This window comes from Eretmochelys imbricata, chromosome 13, assembly GCF_965152235.1.
Source record: "Eretmochelys imbricata isolate rEreImb1 chromosome 13, rEreImb1.hap1, whole genome shotgun sequence".
Classification (NCBI taxonomy): Eukaryota; Metazoa; Chordata; order Testudines; family Cheloniidae; genus Eretmochelys; species Eretmochelys imbricata.
In genome coordinates, this window is record NC_135584.1 from 38088545 (window position 1) to 38106569 (window position 18025).

Here is an 18025-nt window from a genome sequence, read left to right on the forward strand (position 1 = left end):
AATTTGGGACAGGAACTGGCAAGATCATAGAAATCAGGGACAGAAATCAGCTGGATGTTCAACATGTTCTGTAAATCAGGGACAAAAACCAGCCACATTCTGGAAATCAGGGATGGATCTTAATAGTGAGAGACAGATTCTAGAAATCACGGTTGGGAATCAACTGGATCCTAGAAGACAAAGAGGGGGATTCCTGAATCAAGAACCAGGAGTGGTTCCAAGAAATCAACAGGAGATCCTAGAAATAAGAGGCAGGAGTCAACCAGATGCTGGAAATCAGAGTCAGGAATCAGGGATGGAAATTGAGCAAGTTAAAGAAATTGGGGATGGATGCTAGAAATCAGACACAGGAACTGACCAGATCCTATGAATCAGGGATAGGGGACAGCTGGATCCCTGGCCCGTGGGGTGGGAACCCTGGGGGTGGGAGAAGACCTGGGAGTGACTTGACCATGAATCCCCAGGAAGCGGGGTATGGAGGTGGATTTCAGGACAGTGAATAGAGAAAGCAGCCCACCCTTTGCTTGGACATCAGTAACCCCACACCTTGTGTTTGTTTCTCAGGGCGACTCCAGGGGCCCCCTGGTCTGTGATGGGAAGGCCTATGGCATTGTCTCCTAGGGCAAACTTCATGGGTCAGCACCCCTGATGTTCACCGAGGTCTCCAAATACGTCCCGCAGATCAAGAAAAGTCTGCACAACCTGAAGCCTTAGAGGGGAGCATCCATCTCCTCCAGCGTGAGTGGAGAGAGAGCTGGGTATTGCAGAGGCATGGTTGGCTTGCTGGGTATTGCAGAGGCATGGATAGATGGATGTGTAGCCAATGATTTTAGTTGATTGTTCATTTATTGTGTCATGTCATGATCAATTAACATATGATGTCATATATATGGTAAATAGAGTTACGTTATGGTAAATAGAAGGATAAGATGGATCAGTAGTTAGAGGGAATAGTTATGTATTACATATCTAAAAGACTAGGTAAGGAGGGCTTAAATACAAGGCCTACAGGCTGAGGCCTGTAACATTTTAGCTGAGCCATACTACGCCACAGGCTTAAGAAATGCTTGACATAAGTAAGTGAACAAAAAATGACCCTATGCCACAAGGTTATGGGAAAAGATGTACCCATGGGTGATAGATGATAGATGGATACTGCAGAATATTGGACAGATGGACATGGCAAATGAGAAGACAGATGCATGTTGCAGAAGGATGAATGGATGGATGGATGGATGGATGGATATTGCAAGAACATGGACAGATGGACATTGCAGAAGGATGGATGGAGGGGTGATTTGCAAAAGGATGACTGGATTGATTATGAATAGATGTTGAAGAAGATTGGGTGGATGGATGTGGCAGATAAGAAGACAGACAGCTGAATATTGAGAGGAAAGATGGGCAGAGTGCTCCTGGTGTTCCAGAGAAATGAACAAACAACCAGTTGAGCCTGCTGTGAGATCTTCCTCCAGTCAGAACTTACTCTTATTATTTTCCAAGTCTGCAGTCTCTGCCCTTGCCTTACAGATTCCATTCTATGTTTCTTCCCCACTATCTTTTAAAAATTCATATGGACTCCCTTTGCTGATATCCCAGTGTTTCCATATCCCATCAAACTCTGTAAGGATTTGCAGGGGGCAGAGAAGGGGGTTCCCTAGCTCGTAGCTTTATGCCATGTTAGATCATGATTCCTACAGAGGGCAGCTCACCTACTTACCAGATGAGTGGTCGGGGGTCACCAGTGTTGTCATCCGCTGGCTGTGTGTGTGTTTTCTGTGTGTGCTGCACCAGCTCTAGCCAGGTAGCCCGTACAGCAGACTTCTATCAAACTGTCCAAGAAGACCCCAGACTCGGTTCAGTGGCAAAGGCGCTCAGCCAGGTTTATTGCCAACAAAGCACGGTATTAGTGCCATATATGTACTAGAGGTACACTCAGTACCTGTATGCCCAAGACTATGGACTCGACTCCGTGAGGGACTTTCTACTCCCCACTCAGCTGAACAGGGACACCCACTCTGTGACCCCTCTTTTATACACCGACACAAACAAATTATGTATTGCCCCTCTGACGTGGTTAGTTACCACCCTTTACCTTGTACTTGGTGGTTTGCTCAAAACACCTCTATCCATCACCCTGTCATCCTGACCTTATCTTTAGGAGGGGTCGGTGTGTCCCAGTATCATCTTCAGGGAGTGTGTTTAACTTGTATGGGGGGTGTTTACCTTGTATTAGGATGTTCTGGCACGATCCTTCTGAAATGTGTTTGTGTGAACACTTAGTGCCTAGGAGTGCTTGTGTTTTTGCAATGACAGTCCTGGTCTTGGCAAGTTCATGTGTCGGATGGGGAACCTGCAAGCAGGCATCTGCTTAGTTACAGGGCCTGAGTTTTCCTCATTGCCTGACTCTTACTAACTTTACTTTATCTCAGCAGGGCCTGATTTAAATTCAGGCCTGAGGTCTAACACCAGGCTCCTTATAGCAGGCCTCATGTCTCAGGATCTCTTTTTTGACTACACCCTTCATGTCCATCCACCCCATCTATCAATCCATCCTGCCATCCGTCCCTCCTTCTCCCTACACATATGGAAGTCTCCATCCCTCCCTCCCCACACACCCTCTCCATCCATCCCCTGACTGTGTTACCCATGGCTGTAATATCTCAGCTTTGTTGGTTCCTTCACCTCCGCCATGTTTGCTTGTTAATTTCATTCTGTCTTCTGTCTGCCGGCATCAATGGAGTCTAGTGACATTCAGCCTTTGTCGGTGTTTAATTCCTTCCAGGGCCTTTAGAACCAGCCAGCGGTATCATAGACAGTCAGGCCGGCATGTGCAAAGCCACCTGCAGGAGTGAGATGTCTAAATCCCATTGACTTTCAGTGAGAGTTGGGCCCCTAGCACGCTGACCCCCCCCCTTTACAATTCCCCACCCATCCTGTCAATTCCTGGGGCTCAATCCCACATAAGCTCAGCGCCCAGCATCTCTCAATGGGGGGTTATGGGGAAATATTCAGAAGCACTGAACAAGCAATCTCCCCCCACGAGGACATATGGCCAGCTGCAGGTACACAGTGGAGTCCACTCAGCCCCTCACCCAGTGCAATGGGAACAGCTCCTCATGAGATCCAGCCTCACCCTACACAGCCAGCCTTCATGTGAGGGTGGGTGGGAAATGGACATGGGGCCTTTCCCCTCCTTAGTTCCAATAAAGCCCTAGGATAGGGACTGGCTGGCTCAGCAGCATAGGGAATGGGACATGGGGCCTTTCCCCTCTCGGAGCGCTGACTCTCCCATCCAAGACTGGCTGGCTCAGGGAGGCTGAGAATCAGATTAATTGTTTTTGCCCCGGTCCCCAGTCCAGGTATCTGTGGGAAGCAGTGGTGTCACAGAAGGGGGTATCTGGTCTCCCTGACCCATGTCCCTCCATCCAGCTCACATCCGCACTGCAGGGGAGGGGCAATTGGTAAGGATCAAGGGGCCAGGTTCCCACTAGAAGCTGAGCTGACTGTTGCTCAAACCACAGCTCCCACCAAAGCGGGGCGAGAGCTCAGACTCTGTTGTTAGCTTCTGAACCACTTCCCCCAGCTTCATTCCAGATGTGCACGGTACCCAGCAGTACACAGGTGCCAGGGGCACAATGGGGGTCCCATCTAGGTGTGTCCCCAGCTGTGCCTGGCCCCAGAATGGGCAACCCCCAGCTGGGCAGGGCTCCGGCGGCTCAGCTGTGGGGGGTGTCACCCAGTTGGGCCAGATCTTTTATCTTGCACCAGGCGTTTCCGGGAACAGAGATGGCTGAAGACCATTTGGTGGGTGGAAACATCACACTGAGGTGTCCCCCACACCCCCATCTCTGCTCCAGCCCAGGTGCCTGGAGGAAGAGGCCAACAAAGCCGGTTCAGCGGATGTCTCATCGTAGCCACATGCCCCAACAGGCATGTGAACAGACCAGGGGGTGGGGTGTATCAATGCAAGCTGCTTCAGGGCTCAGCTCTGCCTTAGATGTGCAACCACTCCAGGCTGGGCCAGTGCTAGGGTGTGTCACATCCTCAGCTTAGGAAGCCTCCAGACCTCAGAGGAACCTTCCTCCAGCTCCTTCACTGGTAAGCAAGGAGGGAGGGGGGTGGCGTTGCTTTGCAGGAGAGCGGGCAAGCAAGTCTGTGAGCCTGCGACTGGTGAAGGCCCCAGCCAGACACAGGAGCCCTCCCCGTGCAGAGGGACATTGAGATGAGGCTGAGTTAACCACAGCAAAGGTCTCAGACTGGACCCTTCCTCTTAGCAGCTGAGCCACTTCCCCGCGCACAGCAGGGCACTGCCCAGGTGAGCGCAGCCCTGCGATGCCCATGGCCCCACCAGAATGGACTCAGGGGCTGAGGGGCCCCAGATGGCAGCTCCCCTTTACCACCCTCCCAACCAGCTGATGTGGTGAGAGGAGGGTCCAAGTGCTGAGACAGCAGGTCCCCCACCCACACCCCATAGAATATGACCTGAGGTTTCCTTCCTTGCATCCCCGGTGCCCAGCCAGGCCTGTAACTCGCCATCCAGGCAGATGCCCCCTCCCCAGCTGGGCCATGACAATGCTGCTCATACACCTGCTCCCCAGGTCTCAGGCTAGTGACTGGGGGGGGGCATAGTGTCCCCAATGTGCACAGCCCCCTGGGAGTTCAGGACCCCAGATATGCATGGCCCCTGACAACAGCACCCAATGTACACAGGCCCAGGGATGCAGAGCCCAAGAAGTACATAACCCTAGGGTGTGCAGGGCCACCCAAAGTGCACAGCCTCCTGGGGTGTAGGGTCCCAGATATGCATGGCCCTGAGGGTAAGAGGACCCAGATGTGCACAGTCCCAGGAGCTCAGGAAGCCACATGTGCACAGCCCCCCAGGGGTTCAGGGCCCCATATCTGCTCAGTCTCCAGGGTTTTCAGGACCCCAGAGCCTCCAGGGGTACAGGGCTTCATATGTGCAAAGCCGCAAGGGGTGCAATTACCCATACACGCACATCCCCAGAGGCTCTAGGGCCCCAGATGTGCACTGTCCCAGGGGAGCAGGGGCCCAGATATGCATATCCCAAGGGTTTGCTTTCTGCTAGCTCTGCAGGGTGGCTGGTGAGTGCCTTATCCTACGTGTGAACTCCTTCCCGGCAGGATCCAGATACTGTGGTTTACCCTGAGCCAAGAGTCACCTGGGGGGGGCCCAGCCCCTCCCTTTCTTTTTCCCCGGCCAGTCCTATAACTGACCCCAGAGGCAGATGCATTGTCAACTTCCCCTGACTCCCTCTGAGGATGCTGCTTCTGCTCCCCATGATCTTTCCCCTGCCCCCCTGGGGTTCAGGCTGGCGAGTACAGGAGAGGCTAGGCCACGCCGGCCTCACAGGGAGCGGAGCCTGGCACTATCGGACCTGCCTGCAAACCCGGGCTCCTCCCCAGAGTCAGACGCTTCCACCAGGGCCAGTGGTCTGTCCCCAGCACCCAGCTGGAGTGCCATTGGGCCCAGGGGCTATCAGCATTTGCAGAACTGGCGAGCCTCAGGGCCATGGGGTCCGGGGGCGGTTATCAGTGTGTGTGTGCCCAGGACAAAGCTGAGGTGCCCCAGAGCCATGGGGTCTGGGGGCATTGGTGTGTGCCCAGGATCCAGCTGGGGAGCTGTGGAGTCTGGGGGCAGGTGGGCAGGGAGCTAAAGGGGGAGGGGGAGAGGCGGGGCTTGATGCTACCATAATAAATTGCCTAAGAGGGAGGTGACAAAGAGAAATTCAGTAAGGGCTGATGTGAACGGCCAACTCCTAGACAGGAAATGCAGAGCGGTGCAGCCTGTGTGGTTAGAGCAGGGGGCTGGGAGCCAGGACTCCTGGGTTCAGTGTTCGGATCTGGAAGGGGAGTGGGTTCTAGTGGTTAGAGTGGGTGGCTGTGTGGGAGTCGAGCATCAGGACTCCTGGGTTCATTTTCTAATTCTACCCCACTCTGCACCCGTGATCTGGAGTGAGTCACTTTCCCACTGTGCCTGGATTTCCCAGTGTGTGAAATGGGGATGAGGATCTGTCCTGTGTCTGGCACGATGGGGGCCTGATCTCCGGCGGTGTCCGCACAGCACTCGGCACAACAGGGGCCCTGGTCTCGTCGGGGTCTGTGCCGCGCCGAGGACAATGAGGCCCTGATCTCGATCAGGGGAGGGGTTCACCAGCTGGCTGGATTGGGGGCCTGAACTAACTCCTTCTCTTGGCGTCTCTGCCAGGGGAGATCATCGGGGACGGGAAGCCCGGCCTCACGCCAGACCCTACATGGCCTTTGTGAAAATAGAGAGAGAAGCAAAGGGAGGAAACGTGTGGAGGGTTCCTCATCGGGGAGGACGTGGTGGTGACGGCGGCTCATTGCAACTGCAACTTTGGGTAAGGAATGAAAGAGCCCCTGCCCCTGAGCCAGCCAGCCCCCTTCCCAGGGACCAGGTCAAAGCCGGCACCCCTGGAGCGCTGACTTCTGAACATTGAGCCTGAGTACAAGGCAGCATCTACACACACCCACTTTAGCGAGGTTACTGACTGAAGACCGTATCTACAGTATTGGCCTGTCTCCACTACTTGTTTCCCCTGGTTTCCTCCATGCTGCTGGGGGCCCAACTCATTGCAACAGATGAACCAGGGAGGCAGAAGATTGGGTATGTCGCCAGATCCCCCATCCAGAATACAATGACCTCATGCTGCTGCAGGTACAGCCCCATTTGCATCATCCTGCCCCCAGTGACCTCATCTTGCTGCAGGGACCACCCTCATTCCATTACCCCACTGTGACGGCTTCCCCCTGGGGTGCCGCTTCGAACTGGGGTACCACTGAACCAGCCTGACCCACCAGTCTGGGCCCCCTTTATACTGTACTGCTGTGATAGGCTCCCAAGCCCCCTCCAGCATACATACAGGAAGGGACACACCCAGCTGCAGACCTGCATGGGACGGGTCAGCTAAGGAATTACCCAGTACTCAAGTGCACACCCTCCTCTAGATGCTAAACCCAAGACTGTACCGTCTTGCGCTGCCCAGCATAAGTTCATGAAATTCGCCCCCTCCCTCAATGTGGAGATGGATTGCACAGCTTTATAATTTATAAATTATAATTTCCACACACACACACTGGTTTTAGACAAAACAAGTTTATTAACTACAAAATATAGATTTGAAGTGATTATAAGGGATAGCAAACAGATCAAAGCAGATTACCTAGCAAATAAGACAAATATGCAATCTAAGCTTAATATACTAAAGAAACTGGTTACAAGTAGCAAATTCCCATCCTAAATGTTGTTTTAGGCAGATTGATGAGATTCTTGAAGGCCAGTTGCACTTGCCTACAGCTTAAACCTTCAGATATTTCATTCACAGGCTAGCCAACTTCTTGCCTGGACTCAATTCTGCTCCCCCCTGCTCCCCTCCCCTCCCCCACATTCAGTCTTTGTTTCTTAGATGTTTACAGCAGTCATCTTGCGGGGTGGGGGGGGGGGATTCAGTGAAGAACGAACCATGCCTATTTCACCTGCCTTAAATAGGTTTTACATATGGTGGGAATCCTTTGTCTTCCAGTGTGATTCCCACCCCTGGTCAGTGGAAAAATACTAATATTATCATGGAATCCATGACCAGGTGGCTTGATCACATGAACTTGCAGCCATAACATAAAGGCTGTTTGCAGCATCCCCAGGAAGGCTTGCCTAGGAAGAGATTAGCATCTTCTAAGATATAGTATTCTTCCTAATTCCCCTTGCCTGCCAGCAATCTAGACTGACTGCATTCTGTCTAGTGGGTGTTCCCCAGGTGTAAACACATTTGTAATAGGTGCATAGACAATAATCCTAACTTCAGATCCAAAACTGATACATGCATACTCATCCTTCCTGCTAACACCTCTCACTATCCAAATATGATAATCATGTTTCGTAAATCATAATCTTTCCAATGTTATCTCACATGCCTTATCTTGCACAAAAGACATCATAATTATGCCATACTCATATCATAATATTACTATGAAGAATATGTGGCGTAATGCCATCCCCGCCCCAGTGAATTCACACTGCTTCAGGTATGGCCCTCATCCCATCGTCCCACCCCCTTGACCTCACACTGTGGCAGATACTGTCCCCATCCCATCACTCTGACCCCAGTGACCTCAAACTCCTTCAGGTACCACTTTCATTCCATCCGCCCACCCCAAGTTACCACACACTGTGGCAGGTACCACCCCATCCCATCACCCTGCCCCCAGTGACCTCACACTGTGGCAGGTACCACCCCATCCCATCACCCCGCCCCCAGTGACCTCACACCGTGGCAGGTACCACCCCATCCCATCACCCTGCCCCCAGTGACCTCACACCGTGGCAGGTACCACACCCATTCCATCACCCCACCCTCAGTGACCTCACACATACTGCAGGTATCACTCCATCCCATCACCAAGCCCCCAGTGGGCATATGACATCACAGATTTGCACAGTTTTCATGGGGATGCCCCACCTGGTGCCATCTAGCCCCATCCCTCCATGACTGATCCCAAAAGGAGTTTGCTTTCCCCACTCTCTCTCTCCCATCACCATGCAGGGACAAGGCCGAGCTGACCCAGACTGTGGGCACCATCCTTCTGTCCCAGAAGAAGGTGAAGAAGGGGGATGTATGCAGTGTGGCTGGCTAGGGCCAGATCAGTATCAAGACAAAAACCCAGCCCTTCCCGACCCTGCAGGAGGTGGAACTGATGATCACGGCCAGGTGAATGTATCTGTCTCAGCCCTACCTCCATTATATCCCATCCAGGATGCTGTGCGTGGGGGATTCCCAGGAGAGGAAGGCACCATTCCTGCTAAGCGTGGGACAGGGGCACGCAGTGCCCCAGACAATGTGTTGCTAGAACAGGAGACCAACAGGGCTGGGCAGAATGGGGAGAGTCAGGATCCATGGTGAGCCAGGCAGATCCTGGGAACCAGGAATCAGAATTGGCCAGATCCTAGGAATAAGGATTAGAGGCTAGGAATCGGGGACAAGAACCAGGCAGTTCTTTCAAATGAGGAATGGATCCTAATAATTTGGGACAGGAACTGGCTAGATCACAGAAATCAAGGACAGAAATTGGCTGGATATTCAACAATCTCTAGAAATCAGAGAGAAGAATTAGCCACATCCTGGAAATCAGGGATGGAATTTAACAGTCAGGGAGAGATCCTAGAAATCATGGTTGGGAATCAGACGGATCCTAGGAGTCAGAGAGGGGTATTGCAGAATCAAAAACCCAGGGTGGATCAGTAGAAACCCAGGAGAAATCAGCATGAGATCCTAGAAATCAAGGGCACGAGTCAGCCAAATGCTGGAAATCAGGATTTGGAATCAGGGATGGGAACTGAGCAGGTTAAAGAAATTGGGGATGGATGCTAGAAATCAGACACCGGAACTGGGCAGATCCTAGGAATCAGGAATGGGGATCATCTGGGTCCCTGGATCATGGGGTGGGAGTCCTGGGCACATCCTGGGAGTGACTTGATTGTGAGTCCTCAGAAAGCGAGGTACAGAGCCGGATTTTAGGACCGTGAATACAGAATGCAGCCTGCCCTTTGCTTGGACATCAGTAACCCCGCGCCTCCTTTTTGAGTCTCAGGGTGATTCCGGAGGGCCCCTGGTCTGTGATGGGAAGGCCACAGACATCGTCTCCCATGGCAGTAGTGACTGGACAACTTCTAGTGTGTTTACCAGTGTGGAAGAAAAACGCAATCTTCACTCTTAGGTTGTTTGCAACAAGTAGAGACAATTTATTCTCAAGCAATTGCAAGGGGGAGAGAGCGCACGGACAGGGATTCCCCCTTCCTAGGCAGGTCTCCGCCTGATAAACAATTAGGGCAAGCATTTATACCTTTTGTTACATACAATAATGATCAACTGCTGCGTCTTGTTTATACATGTTCCTTCCTGAGATCTTACTTTTTCTCAGCAGTTCCTGCGACGGTCTAAGTTCCATTCTTATCTAACACAAGGTCAAAACAGCACCTCTTACAGGTTTCCCACTCGCTTCCCACTCGCCCAGGCCCTGCCTTAAAGTCTCGTGTTATTAGAGTTAGAGCTAGCCTGACTCTTGCTCTATTCCTAAGAAAACTAAGATGTCTGCCTCCAAATCCCCTTTATCCCTTTTGTACTTCCACGCGCCCCTCGTTTGTGCTTCTAGCACGACTCTCAGTCTCAAACCTCCCTTTTTATCAAAACTTGTATTTCTGGTTCTAGATCAAATGACTCAGCCCCAGGGGCTTCGGTTGGATGCAATGACAACGCCTGGTTAGTATGAACATGGAAGGTGTGATTATTATTACGTCCTTTACAACAATAACATAATCCTAAACTAAACAACAGCAATAAAAGCATTAACATTTCCATTGTAATAATATGATGGGGTTCTTCTACAGCCTTAGTTACATAGCACAATGCCTCATAATTAGTACATAACGTAGACACTTTATAGGCTGTATGAAAGGCATATTTTTCAATCTGATATATATTTTGAAGCATATGAATTTGACCTTGTAATTCAGAGATTTCCCAGGCCTCTGGTAGGAGTGAAAGCAAATTTTGGAACCGGTCAGGTACTAAGGCAGTCCAATTAAAGGGAATCTGAAACCTAAGGGCTGATTGTAGGGTTCTATCCACAGGCCAATCCATGATATGATTGCCTGCAGCCGTGATGAGATTAAAATGTATGTCTTGCAAAGTGGTGGCCTTACCATACACACAACTGTTATTAGCTTGGAAGAGCAGGTGTCCTGTCGGGGTAGTTCCTTGTCCCATACCTTCCCAGCAGACGTTGTCATGAACAGTGACAACTTCCCCTGGCTTCAGCTTTTGTACACACTGAAGCTGTGGGGGTTCTAAAGGCCAGAGTGCCCATTGACTCCCTATCCCTATCCAAATATTGAGTATTATTTCAGGAGCACGGACTATAAATCGGTTGGTCATACCAGGTAGTTTAATTTCCCAAATGTCTCAGTGAATTATTCAATCCCACATGCATCCTTCCCACGGACCCGGCAGGATTTGGTATGTGGGGGCCCCACATCCCTTCAATTGATCCGTATACGTGGAAGGAGCACTGCGAATGTCTGCACTTCCACCCAGAAAATCTCCAAGTACGTCTCCATGGCCACAGATTAGATGATACTCCTGAAGTATCTCTAAGGGCAGTGGGCCAAGCCTGATGCTCCAGATCACTCCAAATGGCCATGAGCTGGTCATTCAGGAAATCCTGAATTTCTGAACAAGCCAGATCCCACTGCAATACCTTTCCAGCCTCAGTGATATTTAGCACCATCGTTGTCAGAAGTTTCTGGGTCATTGAACTACTTCCATACCAGGCTCTACAAATACATGTGCTGGGTCAAGAAAACTGTGTGCAATCTGAATCCTTAGAGGGGAGCATCCATCTCTAGTGTGACTGGAGAGATAGCTGGGTATTGCAGAGGGATGGCTGGCTGGCTGGCTATTGCAGATGGATGGATGGATGGACAGATGGAAGGATGTGTAGCCAATGATTTTAGTTGATTGCTCATTTATTCTGTGATGTTATGATTAACTAACACATTATGCCGTACATAATCTTTCTATGATGAATAGAATTAAACTGTAGGATTATAGAAATATAAGATTGATCAGTAGTTAGAAGTGATAATTTGGTATTAGGTATCTAAATAAGTGGAGCTGAAATGCAAGGCCTACAGGCTGAGGCCTGTAAGATCGTAGCTTAGTCACACTAGGCCATAGGCTTAAGAAATGCTTGACATAAGTAACTGATGAAAGAATGACCTATGCCACAAGATTAAAGGATGTACCCATGGGTGATATTGCGAAAAATTAACATTAAAAGTAATTTTTTACTTACAAGATTCCTGGTAGTGATATTTTTCTAACACACGCCCTAACCACAGGCTGCAGTACGTGCCTAAATGCTAATGAGGAAGTCAGAATCACATTATAAGAAGAGGGAGCTCAGATTAGGAAAATTGAGTTCCCTGTGGGAAACCCCAGCATGAACCATCCCTCTACTGATGACCGTTTGGCCGGCCAGCCATCAGACCTTAAGAATATCATTAAGAATCGGAGTGTAACTATATATGTAATGTGTGCCTAGGTCTCTATAGAATTTCTACATGCTTGGGTAATCATAACTTTAACTGTAACTTTATCTAACTTGTAAAACAGACTAGACCTTGCCCTTGTGAAATGTGTGTGTGGTCACTACCATTGGTCTTTATGTGATCCTAGAGACTCTAAATCTGAAGCAAGTAGCAGAGGTGACTTTCACTCTGTGAGTTTGAAACTGTAGCCGCTAGAGCCAAACTAACGGTGATGTTACACTACAGTACAAAATTCACTTGAAATAAAATAAAAAGGCTACAGATGGATGACTATTTCCAAAGGGTGGATGGAGAGCGGGATGGATGGATATTGGAGATGGATGGATAAAAATGGTAGTAGATGAGAAGACTGCTGGATATTGCGGAAGGATGGGTGAACAGATGATGGATAGATACTGCGGAACCATGGATGGATGGCAGACGAGAAGGCAGACAGATGGATATTGCAGAAGGATGGATGATGGATAGATATTGTAAGAGGAGGGATGAATGAATGATGGATAGATGTTGAAGCAGGATGGAGGGAGGGAGGGAGGGAGGGAGGGATGGATGTGGGAGATAAGAAGACGAACAGCTGGATATTGCAAAGGAAAGATGGACAGAGAAATGAACAACCAGTCGAGCCTGCTGTGAGATCTCCCTCCAGGCAGAACTTACTCTTATTATTTTCCAACGCTACAGTCTCTGCCCTAGCCATACAGATTCCATTCTATAGTTCTTCCCTACTATCTTTTTAAAATTAATATGGACTTTCTTTGCTGGCAACCCAGTGCATCCATATCTCATCAAACTCTGTGCGGATTCGCAGGGAGGGGATAAGGTGGTTTCTAGTTTGTAGCTTTCTGTTATATTATAACGTGATTCCTACAGAGGACAGATCACCTACTTACCAGATCACCAGTCGGGGTCACCAGTGTTGTCAGTTGTTGGCTGCATGTGTGTTTTCTGTGTGTGCTTTGCTGGCTCTGGCCAGATAGCCCGTACAGCAGACTTCAATCCAAGTCCCCAAGAAGGCCACAGACTCGGTTCAGTGGCGAAGACGCTCGGCCAGATTTATTGCTGACAATGGGCTCAGCTCACTGAGGGGGGGACACCCCTTTTGTGATCCCGCCTTTTATACACTGATACAAACAAATTGCCCCTCTGACGTGGTCAGTTACCACCCTTTACCTTGTACATGTTGGTTCACTCAAAACATCTCTATCCATCACCCTGTCATCCTGACCGTATCTTTAGATGGGGTCGGTGTGTCTTTGTGTCACCTTCAGGGAGTGTGTTTCACTTGTATTAGGATGTTCTGGCACAAGCCTTCTGGAATGTGTTTACATGAATGCTTAGTGCCTAGGAGTGCTTGTGTTGTTGCAACATCAGCCCTTCTAGCAGGCCTCATATCTCAGGATCTGTCTTTTAACTGCACCCTCCATATCCACCCACCCTTTCTATCTATCTCTCCCTCCCTCCCCCACACCCACTCCACCCACCCACTCCCTGAATGGGTTAATCATTGCTCAGCTCTTCTGGCACCTTCACCTTCACTGGGTTTTCTTGTTAATTTCACTCCCAGTCCTTCAGCTGCTGGAGCCTAGTGATGTTCAGTCTCCATGGGTATATAATTCCTTTCAGGGCCTTTAGAACTGGTCGCCGCTATCGCAGACAGCCCGGCTGGGATGTTCAAAGCCTCCTGCAGGAGTGAGTTATCAAAATCCCATTGATATTCAGTAGGATCCTAACACCCTGACATCCCTTTACAACCGCAGCCCATCCTGTCAAGTGCTGGGCTCAGTCCCATGGAAGCTCAGCACCCAGCACCTCCCAACTGGGGAATATGGGGAGATTTTCATAAGAGTCAAACATGCAATGGCCCCCCAAAAAACATATGGCCAGGAGCACGTACATACTGAAGTCTACTCAGCCCCCAACCCAGTGCAATAGGAACAGTTCCCCATGGGATCCAGCCTCTTGCTACACAGCTACACTTCATGTGAGGATGGGTGGGAAATGGATATGGGGCCTTTCCCCTCTAGGGGGCATCAGCTCCAATAAAGCCCCAGGACGAGGAATGGCTGGCTCCAGGGTGGTGGGAAATGGGTCGGGGGGGCTTTCCCCTCTAAGGGGCACCAACACCCATCCAAGGCTGGCTGGCTCAGGGGGTTTGAGAATCAGATTCACTGTTTCTGCCCCTGTCCCCAGTCTGGGTGTCTGTGGGAAGCACTGCTGTCACAGAAGGGGGGGGGGGTCTAGTCTCCCTGACCCAAGTCCCTTACCACATCTCACACCCACGCTGCGGGGGTGGCGGAAGCATTGAGAAGGATCAAGGGGCCAGATTCCCACCAGAACCTGAGCTGAATCTTGGTCAAACCATGGCTCCCATCACAGTAACACCAAGCCAGGGTGAGAGCTCAGACTCTGTTAGCTGCTGAGCAACCTCCCGCAGCTGCGCTGCAGATGTGCGTGGTGTCCAGCAGTGCATGGCTGCCAGGGGCACAAGGTGGGTCCCAGAACAGGCAGCCTCCAGCTGGACAGGGCTCCAGGGGTTCGGCAGTGGGGGGGTGTTGCGGTTCAAATACAAGACAGCACAAAGCTTTAAGCAAGCAAACAGGCTGGTCTGCCAACGGACTGCTCCTGTCAGCTTCCCACCCTCTCCTTTATTCTTTCTCTCCCCCCGCGCATTACATTCTCCAACAGATAAAAGGAATACACTGGCTTTGTTTAACATTCTTCTTTACCAATTTCTAGCTACCGCATTCCTTGCTCTCGGGCCTTGAGCCCAGTCCTGGGAGGCTTCCCACGGTTCATGTCATCTGGGCGAGATTCCAAGGTTCATGCCCTGGAGAGGAGCTGTGTGTGCACTGCTCCTACACAACACTCCGGGTGTGCCCTGAATGTTGCCGAGTGCCTGAACCTTGTACGAACGCTACAGGGGGCGTGACCCAGCCAACCTTGATCTCCCTGCCCCACCCAGCCCCTGTGGTGGGTGTGACGCAATCCCCAAGGTGCAGCCTGGGACTCTGGGACCGCTGTGCCCCCTTAACTCTCTCCAGCCTGGGCTGTCTCTCACAGTGCTTTGCTAGTGACCAGCAGCAATCCCCTCCAGGCACTGTGATCACTCAGCACAACCGCATGTGGTGCCCCACCCCCGGCTAGACGGCAAGAGCGCTCCCAGAGCCACTCATGAACCACACAGAGAAAGGCACCAGAGCCAGATCCCCCCAGCTCCCAGCACTGTACCCCAGGAACTTACTGTCTTGCACGGCTCAAGACGAGCAATGCAGATTTATTAATTGGTTCACCACTTCATCAAGGGAAAGTGGATATACCCCAGCCTTTGCAAACATGAGCAGATTTGCCCCACACTTCACATACTCAGCCAGGTTTATTGCCGACAAAGCATGGTATTAGTGCCGTATACAGGCAACAGGTACACGAATACATGTACTCCCGTGACAATGGACTCAGCTCAGTGGGGGTCGCTCCTCCCTCAGCCAGACAAGGACACTCCCTCTGTGACCCCCCACTTTTATACACTGACATAAACAAGTTATGTATTGCCCCTCTGACGTGGCTTTACCATGTACCTGTTGGTTCGATCAAAACACCTCTATCCATCATGCTGTCATCTTGACCTTATCTTTAGCAGGGGTCAGTGTCTCCCTAGCTCGCAGGCAGTGTGTTTAACTTTTACGAGGGGTGTTCTGGCACGATCTTTCTGAAATGTGTTTACATGAATACTTAGTGCCTAGGAGTGCTTGTGATTTGCCACCCCAGCCCTGTCCTTGGCAAGTTCATGTATCGGATAGTGAACCTGCAAGCAGGCATCTGCTTAGTTACAGGGCTTCGCTTTTGCTTGTTGCCTGAATCTTGCAAACTTTACTTTATCTCAGCAGGACCTGACTTCAGTTCAGGCCTTAGATTTTACACCAGGCCCCTTATAGCAGGCCTCATGTCTCAGGATCTCTTTCTCCTACATCCTCCATGTCCATCCACACCGTTCGATCTCTCCATCCTGCCATCCATCGCTCCCTCTCTCCCTGTGCATATACAAGTCTCCATCCCTCCCTCCCTCCCCACCACCCCCTGCAACAACTGACAGTGTTACCCATTGCTGTAGTATGTCACCTCTGCCATGTTTGCTTGTTACTTTCACTCCCTGTCCTCTAGCTGCCAGCATCAGTGGAGTGTTGTGACATTCAGCCTCCTTCAGTGTTTAATTCCTTCCAGGGCCTTTAGAACTGACCACTGCTATTACAGGATGCAGCCCCCAAGAGGAGTTTGATTTCTCTTCTCTCTCTCTCCCATCACAGCTGAGGGACAAGGCCAAGCTGACCCAGACTGTGGGCACCATCTCCCTGTCCCAGAAGAAGGTGAAGAAGGGGGCAGTGTGCAGCGTAGCTGGCTAGGGCCAGACTAGTGTCAAAACAAACGACAAGCCCTCCCTGGCCCTGCAGGAGATGGCACTGATGGTCGTGGGCAAAAAATGTGTCTTTCTCGGCTCTATCTGCACTATGAACCATCCAGGATGCTGTGCATGGGGGACCCCCAGGAGAGGAAGTCACCATTCCTGGTAAGTTTGGGACAGGGGCACGCGGCACCTGGGGCAAGGTGCTGCTAGAACAGGAGACTGACAGGGCTGGGCAGAATGGGGAGAGTCAGGCTCCATGGTGAGCCAGGCAGATCCTGGCAATCAGGAACTGGAACTGGCCAGATCCTAGGAATCAGGAATGGAATCTGGAAATCAGGGACAGGAACCAGTCAGATCTTTCAAACGAGGAATGGATCTGAATAATGTGGGACAGGAACTGGCTAGATCATAGAAATCAGGGACAGAAATCGGCTTGATGCTTGAAATGTTCTAGAAATCAAGGACAAAAGTCAGCCACATCCCTTAAATCAGGGAAGGATCTTAATAGTGAGTGACAGATCCTAGAAATCAGGTTTGGGAATCAGCTGGATCCTAGGAGAGAGATTATGGGAATTAGTGAATGAAGAACCCAGGGGTGGATCTGAGAAATCAACAGGAGTTCCTAGTAATTGAGGGCAGGAGTCAACCAGATGCTAGAAATCAGGATTCAGAATCAGGGATGGGAACCGAGCAGCTTAAAGAAATTGGGGATGGATGCTAGAAATCAGAAACTGGAACTTGGGAAATCCGAGAAATCAGGAACAGGGGTCTGCTGCATCCCTGGACCATGGAGTGGGAGCCCTGGGCACGTCCTGGGAGTGACTTGACCGTGAGTCCCAAGGAAGTGGGGTACAGAGCTGGATTTCAGGACCGTGAATACAGAATGCAGCCTGCCCTTTGCTTGGACATCAGTAACCCTGCACCTGATGTTTGCTTCTCAGGGTGACTCTGGGGGTCCCCTGGGCTGTGATGGGAAGGCCCATGGCATAATATCCCATGGCAGTGGTGACTGGTCAACTCCTAGTGTCTTTACCAGGCTCTCCAAATACGTGTGCTGGATCAAGAAAACTCTGCAAAAGATGAAGCCTTAGAGAGGAGCATCCATCTCCTCCAGCCTGACTGGAGATATGGATGGGTATTGCAGAGGCATGGCTGGCTGGCTATTGAATATGGGTGGATGGATGGATGGATGGATGGATGGATGGATGGATGGATGGATGGATGGATGGATGTGTAGCCAATGATTTTAGTTTATTACTCATTTATTGCGTGGTGTTATTATTAATTAACGTTATGCCATATATAATCTCTGTATGATGAATAGAGTGAAGGTGTAGGTTTATAGAAGTATAAGATTGATCAGTAGATAGAGGGTATAATTAGGTATTAGGTGTCTAAGTAAAGAGGGCTCAAAAGCAAGGTCTATAGCCTGTAAAATTTTAGCTTAGCCATACTAGGCCATAACCTTAAGAAATGCTTGG

General features: G+C 50.5%; 1 pseudogene; it reads left to right on the plus strand.

Moving 5' to 3' along the window:
* The first annotated feature begins 4355 nt into the window (after positions 1-4355).
* Positions 4356-17635, plus strand: LOC144273251 (mast cell protease 3-like; annotated as a pseudogene).
* The last annotated feature ends 390 nt before the right edge of the window (positions 17636-18025 follow it).